Here is a 17,059-nt window from a genome sequence, read left to right on the forward strand (position 1 = left end):
AATTGACTTTTCCAACTTGTTGTTCTTCAGGGTGCCCACAGTTTCCAATCCAACAAAGCTAGGTGATGCCAGATTGGAAAGGCTGTGGGATTATATAATGTGGGATTATTTCCAATTGATTATATTCCATAATAAATTGTTAAATTTACACATATGAATGGTCTTAAGAAATTCAATTTGCTCTCATTCTGTTTTCTCATTCCCCCACTCCATGTTGTGTTGCCTTTCCTTCTCTTATTCTCTGACCCATGAGGTTGCTAAATGACCTTATCCAGAAACCAGAACACTTTGATACTTTGTGGTGAAGACAGTTCCTTTTCCTCAATGAACCTTGTGTAGTGAAGAAACTGGAATCACTTTGTTTTCAATTATGCCTTCAAAGAGAACTTACAAATGTCTTCTACTATTTGATTGTCTTTTACAAAAACTGTACAAAGGTAGCAGAGTTACATGGACACATTTATTATTAGAAACTTCCATCAATCCTATTCAGTGTAATAAAACAATCTGTACTAACTTTCTTTAGCCTCACAAAAGCACAATTGTATTTCAATTAGCTAGAAGCAAAACTAAAATCTTTAATGAGAAGCAACCATTGTCTCAGTATTTTGGTTCAGTGTGGCCAAACATTAGCAAGCCAGCCTGCCTGCCTGCCTGCCTGCCTGCCTGCCTGCCTGCCTGCCTGCCTGCCTGCCTTCCTTCCTTCCTTCCTTCCTTCCTTCCTTCCTTCCTTCCTTCCTTCCTTCCTTCCTTCCTTCCTTCCTTCCTTCCTTCCTTCCTTCCTTCCTTCCTTCTTTCCTTCCTTCCTTCCTCCCTCCCTCCCTCCCTCCCTCCCTCCCTCCCTGCACTCAGGTAGCAGTGAGTGGCCCATACTGGTGATGGGCCAAGCAGAAAGTGCAGATCTGCTCTCAAAGGCTGAAAGACCTGATCTAACAAGCTGGTAGGCAATCACCGGAAGGAGACTAGGGTGACAATGAGCAGGAGCAGTGAGGACAGACTCAGATAATGAGAGGCCAGATCCTGGCAAGGTGCCTATTCCCAGGCAACTTCAATGGATAAAGCAAAAGCGATCTGTTCAGCTGCTTGGGAAGCAAGGATGACACTGCCTCTGACAATGTTGGTTAGTTTGAGGGACTTGGAGTTTATCTGTGTTTCTGTCAGGTTTTGGTTGGTTTATTTTGTTTATTTAATTTTATTTTGTGTTAACGTTTTCTGTTTATTGCCTTGGAGTCACAATGACCCTTGGTCAGTGAAAGAGTAGGGCAGGAGGGATGAATGCTTACTGGTCCCTGCCTACTCCCATGCTGCTCTGATAATCTCTGAGACTGCTCTCTGAGCTGCAGAGGTATCACCACATAGGAAGAGTGGTGCATGGCAACAAGACTGAGTAAGATTGGAGCTGGAGGCTTTGTCTGGAGACTATAAGTGGACTTGGGAGCTATGGTCCCATGCCATTGGAACTGGCAAAGTTGGCAGATCCAGCAGATTCAGTGGAGCCAGTAGGACCATCAACATGCAGTTGCCTAGAGAAGCAAGTAAGGCCTGATGTGAACTGTGGGATTGATGGGGGACTGGAGAGGCTGCAGAGGAGGCAGAGGCCTGAGGCAATACTCAGACCAACTGGCCACAGCATGGCAAATGGTGTAAACATCAGGGCTAATGGTTGGCCTGGCAAGGTGAATGAGGCTGGTGGCAAAGGCAGTAATGCTGACTTCAAAGGAACTGGTACTCAGTGGGGCCTGACATTATCTCAGACTCTCTGGTGGGTATTGTAGAGAATAAGGAAGATGACCTTGACAGAGATATGCAGGAACTGTTACCTAGGCAAAAGGAGCTAAAGCATTTTTAAAGTCCAGAACGAGATAACATTTAAAGCAGCTCAGGCAGAGACCTCCCTAATTTCACTTCACCTAAGAAGGAGGAGGAAGTACAGCACAATCAGACTTGCAAGATTCTGTTACTGTGGCCAATATCAATAAAAGTAGTGTTAGCCTTCCTGTGGAGTTCATTTCCTGATCTGGTCTGCCTAAGGGAGCTGACATGACATTAGACCTGGTTTTTGTCACACATTAGATCTGGAGCTGTTGCAATGTGATCTTGTAGTGGAGGATCTGGTGGGCAGCTCTGCTGAGGCCTTGGTCGGAAGCTGGAACAGGCATGTGATAGAGGCCTTGTACTACATAACTCCTCTTTTCATGTGCCAGTCCCACAATGCCTCTTGGTTTTCTGAGGATCTCTGGGAGATGAAGCACAAGAAGAGATTCCTGAGTGCTGTTGGAGGAAGGCAAAGAGTGAGTCTGATTGAACATGAGTAAGAGTCCATATTAGGGGTTACATCCTGGCAATAAGTGCAATGAAATGTCATTATTTTTCTATCTTTATTGCATCTGCTGATAGCCGCCTGGTGGCTTAGGGTGACCTGTGGGGAGGGAGAGCCACAGGAACATCTTCAGGGCTGCTGTGAGGAATTTGCTTCACTCAGAGTTGGACACCAACTAGGCAGATCCAGTTGAGGTTCCTGGGGCAAGTCTTGTGGGATTATCTGTACTGAGTCTGAACCTGTGATTCATGAGGAAGTGGACAAGGTCCTTCGATCTGTGGGTTCAGCTACCTGCTTATTAGATCCAGGATCTTCCTGGGTTATTAAAGCAACCTGGAAATTATTTGGGTCCATGCAATGGTGTCAGTTTCACTGAAGGAGGAGCTGGTCACCATTTCTTTGAAAGAGGTGGTAGTGTGCACCCTCCTTAAGAAGCCCTCACTAGACCCAACAATGCTGGACAGCTATTTTCCAGCCTCCAAGCTTTCCTTTTAGGGAAGATCATTGAGAATGTGGTAGGACAGCAGTTGAAAGAAGAAGATTATCTGGATTTGTTTCAGTCAGTTTCAGGCTGGGGTATGGAGAGAGTATTGGTCGTGCTTATTGATGAGTTCGGTGGAGTCTGGATGTGGATGGTGCATCATCCTCATGCTCCTTGATCTCTCAGTGGTTTTCAATACCATAAACTGTTGTATCCTTGAGGACCAGCTACAGGGTTTAGCGGTGAGAGGCATTCTTTTACAGTGAATCTCCTCCTTATTTTGTCATCAGTTCCAGTCAGTGTTGACAGAAGGGGAGAGTTGCATCTCCAACCCCTCATTTGTGAGATGCCTCAGGACTTGACACTCTTTCCCCTCTTGTTTAACAACTACATGAAACCAATAAGTGATGCTATCTATTGTTTTGGGATCTGGTATGATTAGTACACTGATGATACTCAATTGTGTATTTTGGTCCTGAGCTGTCCAGGTGATTCTGTCAATGTTCTGACCCGTGCCCGGAGGCTGTTTGGGTCTGAATGGGGAGGAACAGACTCAGGGTCAATCCTCACCAGATTGAGTGGCTGTAATGATTTGGTCCTGGATATGAGGATTTTTCATTTTTGATTGTATATGGAATTGCACTTCCCCATTCAAGACTGATGTGCGATCTGGGGGTCTTCCTGGATTTACAGCTTCTGCTCAAGGAGCAGGTACAGTGTGACCAGGAAGGCCTTTGCACAGGTTCATCTGGTATGCCAGTTGCTCCCTTTCCTACATGGGAGACCCTTGTCACCTTTCAACTGGATTACTGCAATGCAGTCTACATGGGGCTGCTCTTGAAGACCATTTGGAAGCTACAGCCAGTCCAGAAGGCTGCAGCACAGGCAGTGGTAGGTGTGTCACATTATGCCCACTGATCATTCCTGCTTCATGAGCTGCACTGGTTGCCAGTTGGCTTCTGGGTACAATTCAAGGTGCTGGTTATTACCTATAAAGCCCTAGAAGGCCTAGGGCCTGGTTATTTCAGGGACCATTTGCTTGCCCAGTGAAACCAAGCAGAGTGGGAGTGCTCCAGGTCCTCTTAATTGAACAATGTCATCCTGGAACCTAGGCATCACACCTCCCTTGTTGCTCACCCTTCAGCTGTTTTGGAAGTTGTTAAAAACATGACCTGGGATTAGCATGGATGCTGAGCCTTTGTTAATTTTTTGTTGGTTTGAGGTACATTTGGTTGTCTCACTCTTCTAAATGCATGTGGCTTTTTTAATTGTTTGATTTTCTTTTTCTGTGTGTGTATTGTAAGTCACCTAGAGTCTTCTGGAAGTCAGGCAGTTTCCAGGCTAGGAAGCAGGAGACTGTGAGTTCTAGTCCCGCCTTAGGCATGAAAGCTGGCTGGGTGACTTTGGGCCAGTCAATCTCTCTCAGCCCAACCTCACAGGGTTGTTGTGGGAAAATAGGAGGAAGAAGGAATATTAGGTTTGTTCGCCACTTTGAATTATTTATAAAAATAATAAAAGCAGGATAAAAAAAATCTAAAAAAACAAAACCTGAGGTGTTTCTGCAGCTGGGGCTACTTAGGACAGTCTCCAGGACCTTGCTGTCCATTAGAAATAATTATCCAAAGTCAGTCCTGAGTTTCTGTATTACAGTATTGCTCTGCTATTGAGAAAAGAGCAGAACAAAACCAGCTCGAGGGGGGAATGAAGTACAGCTCAACCAGTAAGCTCCCTTCTTTAAGTGATAAGAACAGCTCTAGTGTCAAGCAGACTCTACAATTAAACAAAGTGCTTTTACAAATTAAGAGGATCAACATTAATAGAGCAAAGTAGAGCATTCTCAATTCTTGGAGACAGCTGTAAATCCCTGCCCAAGCAAGCTATATGAATAAATAAAAAGATGGATTAGTCTTCGCTATCTTGGATGCTCCAACTATAAATTCTATCATCCCAGGCAGATGTTCAGATCACAGTTCTCATCATTTCCAACCTATATGGTCTGGTGGAAATTGAAATACAGTATAGCAGGAGAATACCTGCTTGAGAAAAATGATCACAGATGTTTCTTTAGCTTCTAATAGTGCAGGCATTTGCTGTACAGTTCTGATGTGTTTTTCAGTAAAAATACATGGTGACAGTGACTTGAAGTCTTACTCATTTTGGAAGCAGCAAAATCCGAGTTTGTCAGGAATCCAATTTTGGACAAGATAGAAGAGAAATCTATCCTGTATGTATAGATCCTGTATGTATAGAAGTCTGAAAGACAAAGGGATCTGCCTGGCAACTTTGACCATTGCTGCTTTCAGCCTAGGAATTTATGATCTCTTTCCCCACCCTAACACAGGGCTGCATTCCTCAGGATGATAGATTTCCTGTGGATCCTTCCATAGTGAGAATTAAATAGAAAGGTGACAACCTCAAAGATCAAAGGAAACATTACCCCATACATGGTCTAATTGGGTTGATGAGCTCAATTTTGTTTAATATATAATTAGATTTGGAAGCTAAGATTCAAAGAAGGACAAGGTATCCATATATTGTGTATGATCAGAATGTCTACCGCAATGTTAATTAAGACTGTTACATTTAAAGAAAATTGCTAAGAAGACTTTACAATGGTTTTAGCCAGTCTAGAGAGAGAAGATCCATATGGAGTGGTTTAGGCATCCCATGGCAGCTTATTAAGAGAATGCAGCAGATTCTTATAGAATTTGGTATATTAAATGGAACTAAATATGGTGTCCTAAATCACACAGATTCTTACTTCACAGCTGTGACATAGGTAAAGATTCCATGATACTTCTTTTTAATGCAGTCACGCATTATGAAGGGTGAAATTTGCTAAGCTGTACTGAAAACTAAAGTTTCTTAGGATCTTAGACCTTCCTATAAGGGCTGCATTTAGCATAAAAATAAGGAATAGCTCTGTCTCCTTTAAGTTTTAAGTCAAATCTGCATCAGTTGATCAGACTGGTCAAAATGGAAGAGGTCAAATTCAAAATTATGTTAAATACACAGCCTTCAGGTGTCTCCCTGAATTATTGCTTTTTCCACAAAAGAATGCATGGGGCTCTGATTTGGAATAGGAATACTGTTGTGTGGAAGGAAAGTTGAAAATTTACCTACTAGCCACTTCTTTCTTGAAAAGGATGATTAAAAATACATGCTGATGGGATAGGGTGGTAATTTTAAGAGGGATACAATTGTTCAGTATTCTAAACCTCCCTTCCCCATGCTTACTGCCCCAGTTTAGCCCGGGGCTCTGCATAGTTACATGTGAAAAAGTAGAACACAGCCGCATGGTATGTGTATGAAACATAATGTGAACATAATATAAAGGGCAGGGAGGAATAAGCAATCACTGTACCAGCACAAAAGGGATAACGTTCAACTGTGCAGAAAGCCAGCCTGAGGTCCTAACTGAATCTCTAAAGCCTTTTTGGCCTGTCTAGAGCTCAGTAAGAAAGCAGTTGAACCCCTGGGCTCAAATTGATTTGGACCTGTTCTGCCTTCTTATAGATATTGGCGTTGTTTTCCAAAGCTTGGTCTTCAAAAGCAACATCTATATAGACACCTATGGTTCAGGCTTAATATAGAAAAGAGGCTTCCCAGGCAGGCAACAGACAAATTGCTTATGCACCTGCTGTGTGCAATTATGTGGTCAGGATAGAGACAAAGATGGGTCCAGCCCTCTGACTCCAGCTGCTAAGCTATGTGGCTTTTTATCCTGAAACAGATTCATCTAAGTGTAGCAAAGATTCCCATTAGTGCAAACGGGTTCCATTCTTAAGAGGCATTTCTTTTAGTACAATCCTGGAGAGAGAAGCTTTTAGAAGCCATCAGGGTGTTTCAAAACATAATTTAAAATCCATGGCCTAAATGTCAGTCAAATCCAAGTACATGACCTACTTCTTCCAGCACAGAAGGTACACATATGAGGGAGATCAAGGCCCTGGATACAGTTCAAGAAGGAAATTTCTTTGCCAGACAAATTTCCTCAGTTTTCAAGCACAGATTTCCATTAAAATAAATGAATAAATAAGCAAAATGCTTTAACTACACAGACACAAAAAAACTTTGGTGATTTGAAATTTGCCCAAGTGCTTTTCTTCCCAATATGATATTTATCAGTGCAACTTTACTGTCCTTTCTGTGGCCACATACATAAAGAATAATTTCCCATAGGGAAATGAGAAGCAGTCCTTATTTTATATTAAGCAAGCACTCAATATAGGCAGTTTACAAGCTGCCATGTTATAGAAGAAAGGTGCTTTACTTGCAGGATTTAAATTAACAGCCAGTAAGTGGAGCTAAAGCTCTGTGAGAGGCTATTTGTATATGAAAAAAAAAATTGCAATTTTAATGGAACATTTTCCTCCATCTTGTCTTTAACTATATTTATCTAACGGTTTTGGGTGCACGTAAACAATTGCATCATTTTCACAACATGGTATGTTTAATGGTGTCTTTAGAGTTAGAGAAGAGGGAGAGAAAAAAGAAGCAGCACAGCCTGGGCAGCAATCCATTTTTGTAAAATTGATTGTGATCCATAAATATTTGTGCATGATTGTGGAATAAGAGGATGGGCCTGCTCGTGGATTGGGAGCTGGTTAAAAACAGCAAGAATGGAATAAAACAAATGGACAGTTCTTACAAGGGGATGTAGGATGTAAATGCTTCAAAGGTTTTGTATAGTAACTTGCTCATAAATAAACTGGTCTTGAAAGTGGCAGTAAGGAGGGAAATAGCCAAGTTTGTTTATGGTACCAAATTAGTGAGATTGCTTAGAGCAAAAATGAGCTGTGAAGAACACCAACAAGATCTTCCAAACTAGATGAATGGGCAATAAAATGCCAAATGGTCCAGTAGAAGGAAGTATAAAGTAATGCACATTGGAGCAAAATGAATTGTAATTTCCAATATACAGATGGTGTTTGAGATGCATGGCAGTGAAAGAAAATGCTGGGGAAAATCTGTTTAAGTGTAATAAAGTTATCTGGGGCATACTTGCCATGAACATGTAAGATGTGTGATACTTAGGCAGAAAGATTTAGAAGTTTCTGCTACTTATATCATTCCTGCATGTACATCAGGCTATCTCACTTTTAGATCTCCTCAGGATGTATAGAGAGATCCAAAATAAGTAAATAATATATATGACCATGAGGGAGAATTCTATTCAGGTTCAAATGAACAAGAATGAAACTTAGGGTTTATGGATCAACATGATAGGATCTCAAGGTGACAGGGCAAGGCCAGCATGTCTGGTCCTACTGTTCTATTCATTTGTCAAGCCCTTAAGTGTTCAGGTGAACAAACAGGGTTATTGCATGCAATGTATTTAAAGTTAAAGCAATTCTAGTTGTGTTCTTTCTTAGAGGGTTCTTAACTCTAGGGTTAGTTGTAATTTCTAATTCTTTTATTATAACATAACTTTAGACATAGCACCCTCACAGTTTTCTATGTTGCCTCCTTTCCCACTCCTCTCTCAAGTCCTTCCTTTTCGTATCTGCTACAATTTCTTCTAGGACTTGTAGTACTACATTACAACCAGCAACAGTATTGATATATCATGCTGTGCTATTCACACAGTGCTTCTCAGCTAGTCTTCTGGGCAACCATTGCTGTGGCATCTGATCTCAGGCTTCTGGGCAAGGATCCTATTATTCCACCGTAATGCATATCGTTATAATATAAGCCAGTGTTTCTCAACCTTGGCAACTTTAAGCTGTATGGATCTCAACTTCCAGAATTCCCCAGCCAGCAAAGTTGCCAAGGTTGAAAAACACTGATATAAGCAAATGACTGATTATGTATAAATGTAAAACATATACATTTATAAATGTGTGTGTGTGTGTATATATAATAAACATAAAAACCCCTGGTTGTTCACCAATGTGGGAATGTCTAACATTTTGAAAATGTAAGTAAAATCTCTCTCTGACATTTAAGAAGTCTGCTTGCTCTGCCAAAGATATTTTAACAAACGGCTTTGGCTCCTATTGTACTCTCTGAGTTTGGATATTCCATTAGCTGATGCAGATACATTTGTTTTAAATCTCCAGGGTAGAGAATTATTTGTGCACAATGAGAAGAAATAAAGTTCTGATTCAAAGTTCTTTTTAAGTTGTATGTTTCAAAGAGAGAATTTACAAATGGGCAAAAGACAATGCAAATGTCATGTTAATGAGGTACTAAACCCACATAGGCAGCCAGACAGAATTATGACGATGGCCACCACCACAGTATTGATTTTGGCTCAATATCCTCAGCCATGGAAACTCACTGGGTTACTTTGGGGCAGTTACGGTCTCTCAGCCCAACCTGCCAGGTAGGCTCAGGTGTGTGTATGTGTATCACACTAACTAGACTGATGTGTATTTTTCACATTCCACAACTATTGAATGAAGAAAGAAATGTCAGAAGACAGAAAAATAATCTTATATAAATGAGCCCAGTGTCCTTCACAGAAAACAATAAAAAAAACCCCAGTCTTCTATTTAAGGACTTCTATTTAAATGACACCTTATTTAAGTGGTGTTTTGTAAGAGCATAGATGAGCCAATGACTCCACTTTTATATATCCATCTCTCTATAAAAATTGAGAAATTGCTGTAATTGCTTCAGCTGCCAAATATTCTTCACTAAAGAACACCTCATAGCATCTTTCCATCATCTTCCTCCCAAATATTTTGACAAGGTTAATTTGTAGAAATACAGTTTTATCATTTTTTGCCATCAAAAAAGAGTAATATAAGGCACCACCTCTTCTGAATTCTTTTAAGGGATATACAGAAAAACTAATGTAATGTAATCCAATAGCTTGGTGAGCTGAAAGGTAAGATATTTTGTTGTTTAGTCGTTAAGTCGTGTCCGACTCTTCGTGACCCCATGAACCATATTGCGCCAGGCCTTCCTGTCCTTCACTGCCTCCCTGAGTTTGCTCAGTTTCATGCTCATTGCTTCAGTGATGCTATCTAACCATCTCATCCTCTGCCGTCCTCTTCTCCTTTTGCCTTCAATCTTTCCCAGCATCAGGGTCTTCTCCAAAGAGATCTCTCTTCGCATTAGGTGACCAAAATATCTGAGCTTGAGCTTCATTATCGATCCTTCCAATGAGCAATCAGGGTTGATTTCCTTTAAGATTGACTGGTTTGACCTCCTAGCAGTCCAGGGGACTCTCAAGAGTCTTCTCCAGCACCACAGTTCAAAGGCATCAATTCTTCGGCGCTCGGCCTTTTTATGGTCCAGCTCTCACAGCCATACATTACTACTGGAAAAACCATAGCTTTGACTATGCGGATCTTTGTCGGCAAGGTGACGTCTCTGCTTTTTAATATGCTATCTAGGCTTGCCATAGCTTTCCTCCCAAGGAGCAAGCGTCTTTTAATTTCATGGCTGCAGTCTCCGTCTGCGGTGATCTTGGAGCCCAAATAAATGAAGTCTGTTACTGCTTCCATTTCTACCCCTTCTATTTGCCAGGAATTGATGGGTCCAGATGCCATGATCTTAGTTTTTTTAATGTTGAGTTTCAAGCCAGCTTTTGCACTCTCCTCTTTCACCCTCATCAAGAGGCTCTTTAGTTCTTCTTCACTTTCTGCCATTAGGGTGGTATCGTCCGCATATCTGAGGTTGTTGATGATTCTCCCTGCAATCTTAATTCCGGCTTGTGATTCTTCCAGCCTGGCATTTCTCATGATGTACTCTGCATATAGGTTAAATAAGCAGGGTGACAGTATACAGCCTTGTCGTACACCTTTCCCTATTTTGAACCAATTGGTTGTTCCATGACCGGTTCTAACTGTTGCTTCTTGTCCCGCATACAGATTTCTCAGGAGACAGGTAAGGTGGTCTGGTACTCCCATCTCTTTAAGAATTTGCCACAGTTTGTTGTGATCCACACAATCAAAGGCTTTTGCATAGTCAATGAAGCAGAAGTAGATATTTTTCTGGAACTCTCGTGCTTTCTCCATGATCCAGCGAATGTTGGCGATTTGATCTCTAGTTCCTCTGCCTCTTCGAAACCCAGCTTGTACATCCGGTAGTTCTCGGTTCATGTATTGCTGAAGCCTAGCTTGTAGGATTTTGAGCATAACCTTGCTAGCATGTGAAATGAGTGCAACTGTGCGATAGTTTGAGCATTCTTTGGCGTTGCCCTTCTTTGGAATTGGAACATAAACTGACCTTTTCCAATCCCGTGGCCACTGTTGCGTTTTCCAAACTTGCTGGCATATTGAGTGCAGCACTTTAACACCATCATCTTTTAGTATTTTAAATAACTCAGCTGGAATACTGTCATCTCCACTAGCTTTGTTGTTAGCAATGCTTCCTAAGGCCCACTTGACTTCACTCTCTAGGATGTCTGGCTCAAGGTCAGTGACCACACCAGCATGGACATCAGGGACATTAAGATCTTTCTTGTATAGTTCTTCTGTGTATTCTTGCCACCGCTTCTTAATCTCTTCTGCTTCTGTTAGGTCCCTGCCTTTTTGTCCTTTATCATGCCCATCTTTGCACTAAACGTTCCTTTCATATCTCCAATTTTCTTGTAGAGATCTCTAGTCTTCCCCATTCTATTGTTTTCCTCAATTTCTTTGCATTGTTCATTTAAGAAGGCCTTCTTATCTCTCCTTGCTATTCTCTGGAAATCTGCATTCAGTTGCTTATATCTTTCCCTTTCACCCTTGCTTTTCGCATTCCTTCTTTCCACAGCTATTTGTAAAGCCTCATCAGACAGCCATTTTGCTTTCTTGCATTTCTTTTTCTTTGGGATGGTTTTAGTTGCTGCCTCCTGTACAATGTTACGGACCTCCGTCCATAGTTCTTCAGGCACTCTGTCTACCAAATCTAATCCTCTAAATCTATTCATCACCTTCACTGTGTACTCACAAGGAATATGATCTAAGTCATACCTGAGTGGTCTAGTGGTTTTCCCTACATTCTTCAATTTAAGCCTAAATTTTGCAGTAAGAAGCTCATGATCTGAGCCACAGTCAGCTCCTGGTCTTGTTTTTGCTGTCTGTATAGAGCTTCTCCATCTTTGGCTGCAAAGTATATAATCAATCTGGTTTCGGTATTGACCATCTGGTGATGTCCATGTGTAGAGTCGTCTCTTGTGTTGTTGGAAAAGAGTGTTTGCTATGACTAGCTTGTTCTCTTGACAGAACTCTATTAGCCTTTGCCCTGCTTCATTTTGTACTCCAAGGCCAAACTTGCCTGTTATTCCGATTACTCCTTGACTTCCTACTTTAGCATTCCAATCCCCTATGATGAAAAGGACATCTTTTTGGTGCTAGTTCTAGAAGGTGTTGTAGGTCTTCATAGAAGCGGTCAACTTCAGCTTCTTCAGCATCAGTGGTTGCGGCATAGACTTGGATGACTGTGATATTGAATGGTTTGCCTTGGATACGCACTGAAATCATTCTGTCGTTTTTGAGGTTGTACCCCATTACTGCCTTTCCCACTCTCTTATTGACTATGAGTGCAACTCCATTTCTTCTAAGGGTTTCTTGCCCACAGTAGTAGATATAATGGTCACCCGAATTAAATTCACCCATTCCCGTCCATTTCAGTTCACTGATTCCCAAGATGTCGATGTTCAATCTTGTCATCTCATGTCTGACCACATCCAGCTTGCCTTGGTTCATAGATCTTACATTCCAGGTACCTATACAATATTGTTCTTTACAGCATCGGACTTTCTTTTCGCTTCCAGATACATCCACAGCTGAACGTCCTTTCGGCTTTGGCCCAGCCACTTCACTCTTTCTGGAGCTACTTGGAATTGCCCTCCGCTCTTCCCCAGTAGCATATTGGACACCTTCCGACCTGAGGGGCTCATCTTCCGGCGTCATATCTTTTAGCCTTTTAACATTGTCCATGGGGTTTTCTTGGCAAGGATACTGGAGTGGGTTGCCATTTCCTTCTCCAGTGGACCACATTTTGTCAGAACTCTCTGTCATGACCTGTCCGTCTTGGGTGGCCCTGCACGGTATAGCTCATGGCTTCACTGAGTTACGCAAGCCCCTTCGCCACGACAAGGCAGTGATCCATGAAGGGGAAGGTAAGATATAAATAAGAATTAATAGTAATAATATGCCTCTCTCTCTTAATTTTATTTATAACTATAAATTTAATATTAATTTGAACCATATTCATATTTTGTGGTGGTATATATACAGTACATAGAGTTTTTTTTTTTTATCTAAATATTGACCTATTCAGAAATTTATTATTTTTCTATTTGTCTAGATGATGTAGACTAAATTAAAATTTGTGCTTCCAGTTTATAGGTAATTCTGTAGGTTCCTCTGTAAACAAATGGGTGTTTAATTTATTCTGGGTTTCTAGGATAAAGGTTGACTTTTGCAGAAAAATCAAGGTCCATTCTGTACCATGTAGAATGGAAGAGTCACCTGCATAGAAAAAGCTTCTCATTTGTGGATCATTATCAAGACAGAGAGACATTTTGTAAGCAAATGTTCTTGGCACACTTATTTCTACTATATACATGCTTTTACTCATAAGTTTAAAACAATATTTTTCAGGGTGATATGGTACAATCTTGGAAAATTATAGTTGGTGATTCTGTTTAGAATATAAATCAGACCTGAAAGATGTTTGCAGTACTCCAAAATTTTGTAGTATAATTTTTGCTTTATCAAACCCAAATCAGTGATCAAGTTATTTAATAAACATTTTCTTCTTCCTCCCACATCCCTCATCCTATTACAACTCTAGAATCCTGAGATAGCAACTGTATAAATGCTAGTCCCTTCCCATCTTCATCCCACATAAGAATTTTTTATTAGCTACTGAAGTACTCCTTAACCTTTTCCTGTTAATGAAATGTAATTTGTGTTACAGGTTTTGATCACCATATTAGCAAAGGCAGCTGGAATACTGTATGCCATGCTTAATAATCAGGAAATTGGAGCTGGCATAATGTGAAATATATTTATAATCAGGGATCACCGTTGCATAGATCTCTGCTTTCTGAATATATCCACTTCTAGTTTCTATACCAGCCAGAACTCTCAGTGTTCTTCCTTTCATCATGAGATGTGTGAACATAAAGCTAGAAGCTAGTTCCCTACGTCAAGCTGTCATTGTTTCCATTTTCTCTTGAAATAATACCCATGTCCGTTCTGTTTGGAGTAGCTTCAGAAGGTAGAAGTCCTTGTGTTATGATCACAAAAGAACTCAAGCTTTGTGTATGTTTTACTTCACTTTTGTTCTTGTTTAGTATTTCATATAGTGGAAATACATCCTGGGATTTTTCTTCAGCATAATTCAGCTATCATGTGAAGGTTCATAGGATTTATTTTAAAGGAGAAAAGAGAACACTTTCAGCATAAACACATAATAACATAATATACTTTTTATAATACAAGCCATACTTTTATTATTTACATTCAGCCTTTTGGGATCTGGTGGAAGGACTGGTTATGTGGCATGTTGAAATGCATAATAGTGGACTTCATGACATCTCTGACTCTTCATTTTTGGCATCAAATAATGACCTCTAAACCATTTGCCAAAAAAAAAAAAGATTAAAAGAAGAAGCGTGAATGTTAAAAGTATAATTGGTAAGTATAATAAAAATCTGATCAGAGTGTTGAAAAATGAGAGGAAAAGCCCCATTTCCATTAATACCTAGAACAATTCTAACTAGGAAACATTAGAGAAGATATTTAGTATCAACTACTATTATCAAGACCTCTTATTCCCTTCACTACAGACATGACCTTTACTTAGTTCTGTAGTCATTTTAGGGCAAATCTGGATCTAATCTTTTTGTGTGAGAGGACCCTTTTTTTTTTTCCAGTGAAGCTGTTTTTCTACTACACCATTAGAAAAACTGAGCATGAATTCTGATAGAACTCTTCACGTGGATAAATTATGCATCACTGCACAATATAAATACGATAAAAACAAAATTTTAAATGTTCATTTGAACATTGTGAGGATTTCTTTTTAACATGCTTTGGGAGCATAGATTGTTTATATTATCTTAGAAAAACATTTGTCACACACACACACACACGTGTGTGTGTGTGTGTTATGTGGAGTTATTTTCAAAGTTTATTTTACTTGTTAAGCATTAATTTCTAAACAATTATGGGTTTAAAGATACAAAGTAATTATAAATAACTTATCACTGACAAAACCCCAGCAGCAGACAAATAAAAGATAAATATATTGTTATCCAAATCTTCTAATTTTATGTTTAACACAGACAATTATTACAAGCAATTACAGACAATTATTACTTTTGTAATGTATTACAATCTTATAATCTTTACAATGTCTATAATCCTGAATTCTTTATGAGTTCTAACTTACAAATTGAGTACATTTGAATTTATTGTTGTAAAGGAAGAGATAGGAAACTCTGGAAAAGGGCATTTGTGTAATCTTAATGCCAGACATGATTGTATGTTTCTCAAGGCTCCCCTACCACCGCCTTAGCTTCTACCATCCTCTGGAACTTCAAATCCACCCCTGGGGGGGTAGTGCTTCCCCCCATGGGAAATGCTGCATGACGGATCCTCACAATCATCTTAATGGCATGTCAGTTTTTCATGTTGCCACTGTCCTCATGTTGCTAAGAAAAAGCCCCCTTATTTGCCTTTCTTCCTCATCCAGGTTGCTTAAAACAGGAGCATAATTCAGTAAAAATATGAAAGCTGTTATCTCAGGTTGACTTAAGGTCTGCTAATTGCAAGTTAGATGGCCCTTGTGATCAGTAGATAGGTTACACAGGTGCCACTGGAAAGGATTGTTAAGTCTTTTTGCTAAATGATCTCCTGTTCTAAAATGGTTGCTAAGTCAAAAGTGCAGAGATTAAGAGTGCAACTACAGGTAGTCCTCATTCAGCGACCACTTGTTCAGTGACTGTTCAAAGTTACAATGGCATTGAACGAGGAGACTTATGACTGGTCCTCATAGTTGTGGCTGTCACAACGTCCCAACAGTCATGGGATCATGTTTTGGGTACTTGGTAACTGGCTCACAATTATTACATCATAGCATCTTGCAGTTACATGATTGCCATTTGCAAACTTCACTGTCAGCTTTCGACAAGCAACATCAATGGGGAAGCTAGCAGGAGGTCGCAAATAATGATCATGTAATGTTGCACCTAATAACCACATGGGATTTGCCTAATGATGGCAACTGGAACTGCTGGAACTGCCATCATAACTCAGTGCAGTCATGTGACTTTGCCTTTTACGACCACATTGCTTAGCGACAGAGTTCCTGTCCCAATTACTGTCATTAACTAAGGACCACCTGTAGTTTCAGATAAAGTGCAACCCTTTTAGGGCAGCCATTTTTAGCAGGGATGATGTAATGGTATGTGGGAAAGACCATGGGAGACGGGGTGAAGAGATCCTGCCTAGGGAATGGTCAGATAAGAGACAGCATAGCTTGCAGCTGCATAGTGGGGGGAGCAAGAGGCTCAGAAGGGACTATCTCTAAGTTCTTGGGCTGTAAAGGTGATGGTGAGAGAACTGTACTTTCAGACTTGCAAGATTTTGTTATTGTAGCTTTACAATAAAGTAGAATTAGTTCATCTGGTTGTGTTTCCTGTCTGGTCTACATGGTAAGGCTGACATCAGTCTTGCAAATCTGAAAGTACAATTCTCCCATTGTCACCTTTACAGCCTGACAAACTAGGGAGGGTCCCTTCTGATCCTCTTGCTCCACCCACTATGCAGTTGCAACTATGTTGTCTCTTATCTGACCATTCCCTAGGTAACATCACTTTGCCCCATCTCCCAAGGTCTTTCCCACATACCATTACAGATAGAGTGATCAAAATGGCGGCTGTAAAAACAGAATAATAATAATAATAATAATAATAATAATAATAATAATTATTATTATATAATGTATTGGGTGCCCAACTCCAGTGGATTTTTGTGATTGATTGGACGGAATATTATCTTTAGCTAAAATGGGCCTTACAAACAGCTGATCCCCAAGACTGGCCAAATCGTTCCATCTCCAGCATCTCATCCAGCATCTTCTCCAGCATAATTGTTCCTGATAGTACAATTGTGTCCAAAGCCTGCTCCCTTTCAAGGCTGCTCTAGAGGTTCTGATTGTTCCAGTGACATTCTAGGTCAGAGAGACGTGTTTAACTAAGCTAGTGCATGTGGGGTTTTTTTCCCCTTAAGTAATGAGTTTTGTTTATAACTTACCTTTCATACATTCATACTTTTGTTTGACATTTAAGGCTTTAATCCAGATGG

The 17,059-nt window shown here is 40.3% G+C and overlaps 1 long non-coding RNA gene across 2 annotated transcripts in view; it reads left to right on the plus strand.

The window, feature by feature from the left end:
- LOC148214954 (uncharacterized) overlaps positions 1-17,059 on the plus strand; it is a 91,192-nt gene that overhangs the window by 60,634 nt on the left and 13,499 nt on the right. The window contains exon 2 of one of the 2 annotated variants that reach the window (XR_015797025.1): positions 12,514-12,861. The exons of the other annotated variant lie outside the window; for it this stretch is intronic. This is a non-coding gene — a long non-coding RNA (uncharacterized LOC148214954). The remainder of the gene's footprint in view (positions 1-12,513; positions 12,862-17,059) is intronic. 2 annotated transcript variants of the gene reach the window in all.

Source organism: Python bivittatus, unplaced genomic scaffold (assembly GCF_059951505.1).
Source record: "Python bivittatus isolate LINGU-HERP-01145 unplaced genomic scaffold, Pbiv_v1 ctg000480_np1212, whole genome shotgun sequence".
NCBI classification, from domain to species: domain Eukaryota; kingdom Metazoa; phylum Chordata; class Lepidosauria; order Squamata; family Pythonidae; genus Python; species Python bivittatus.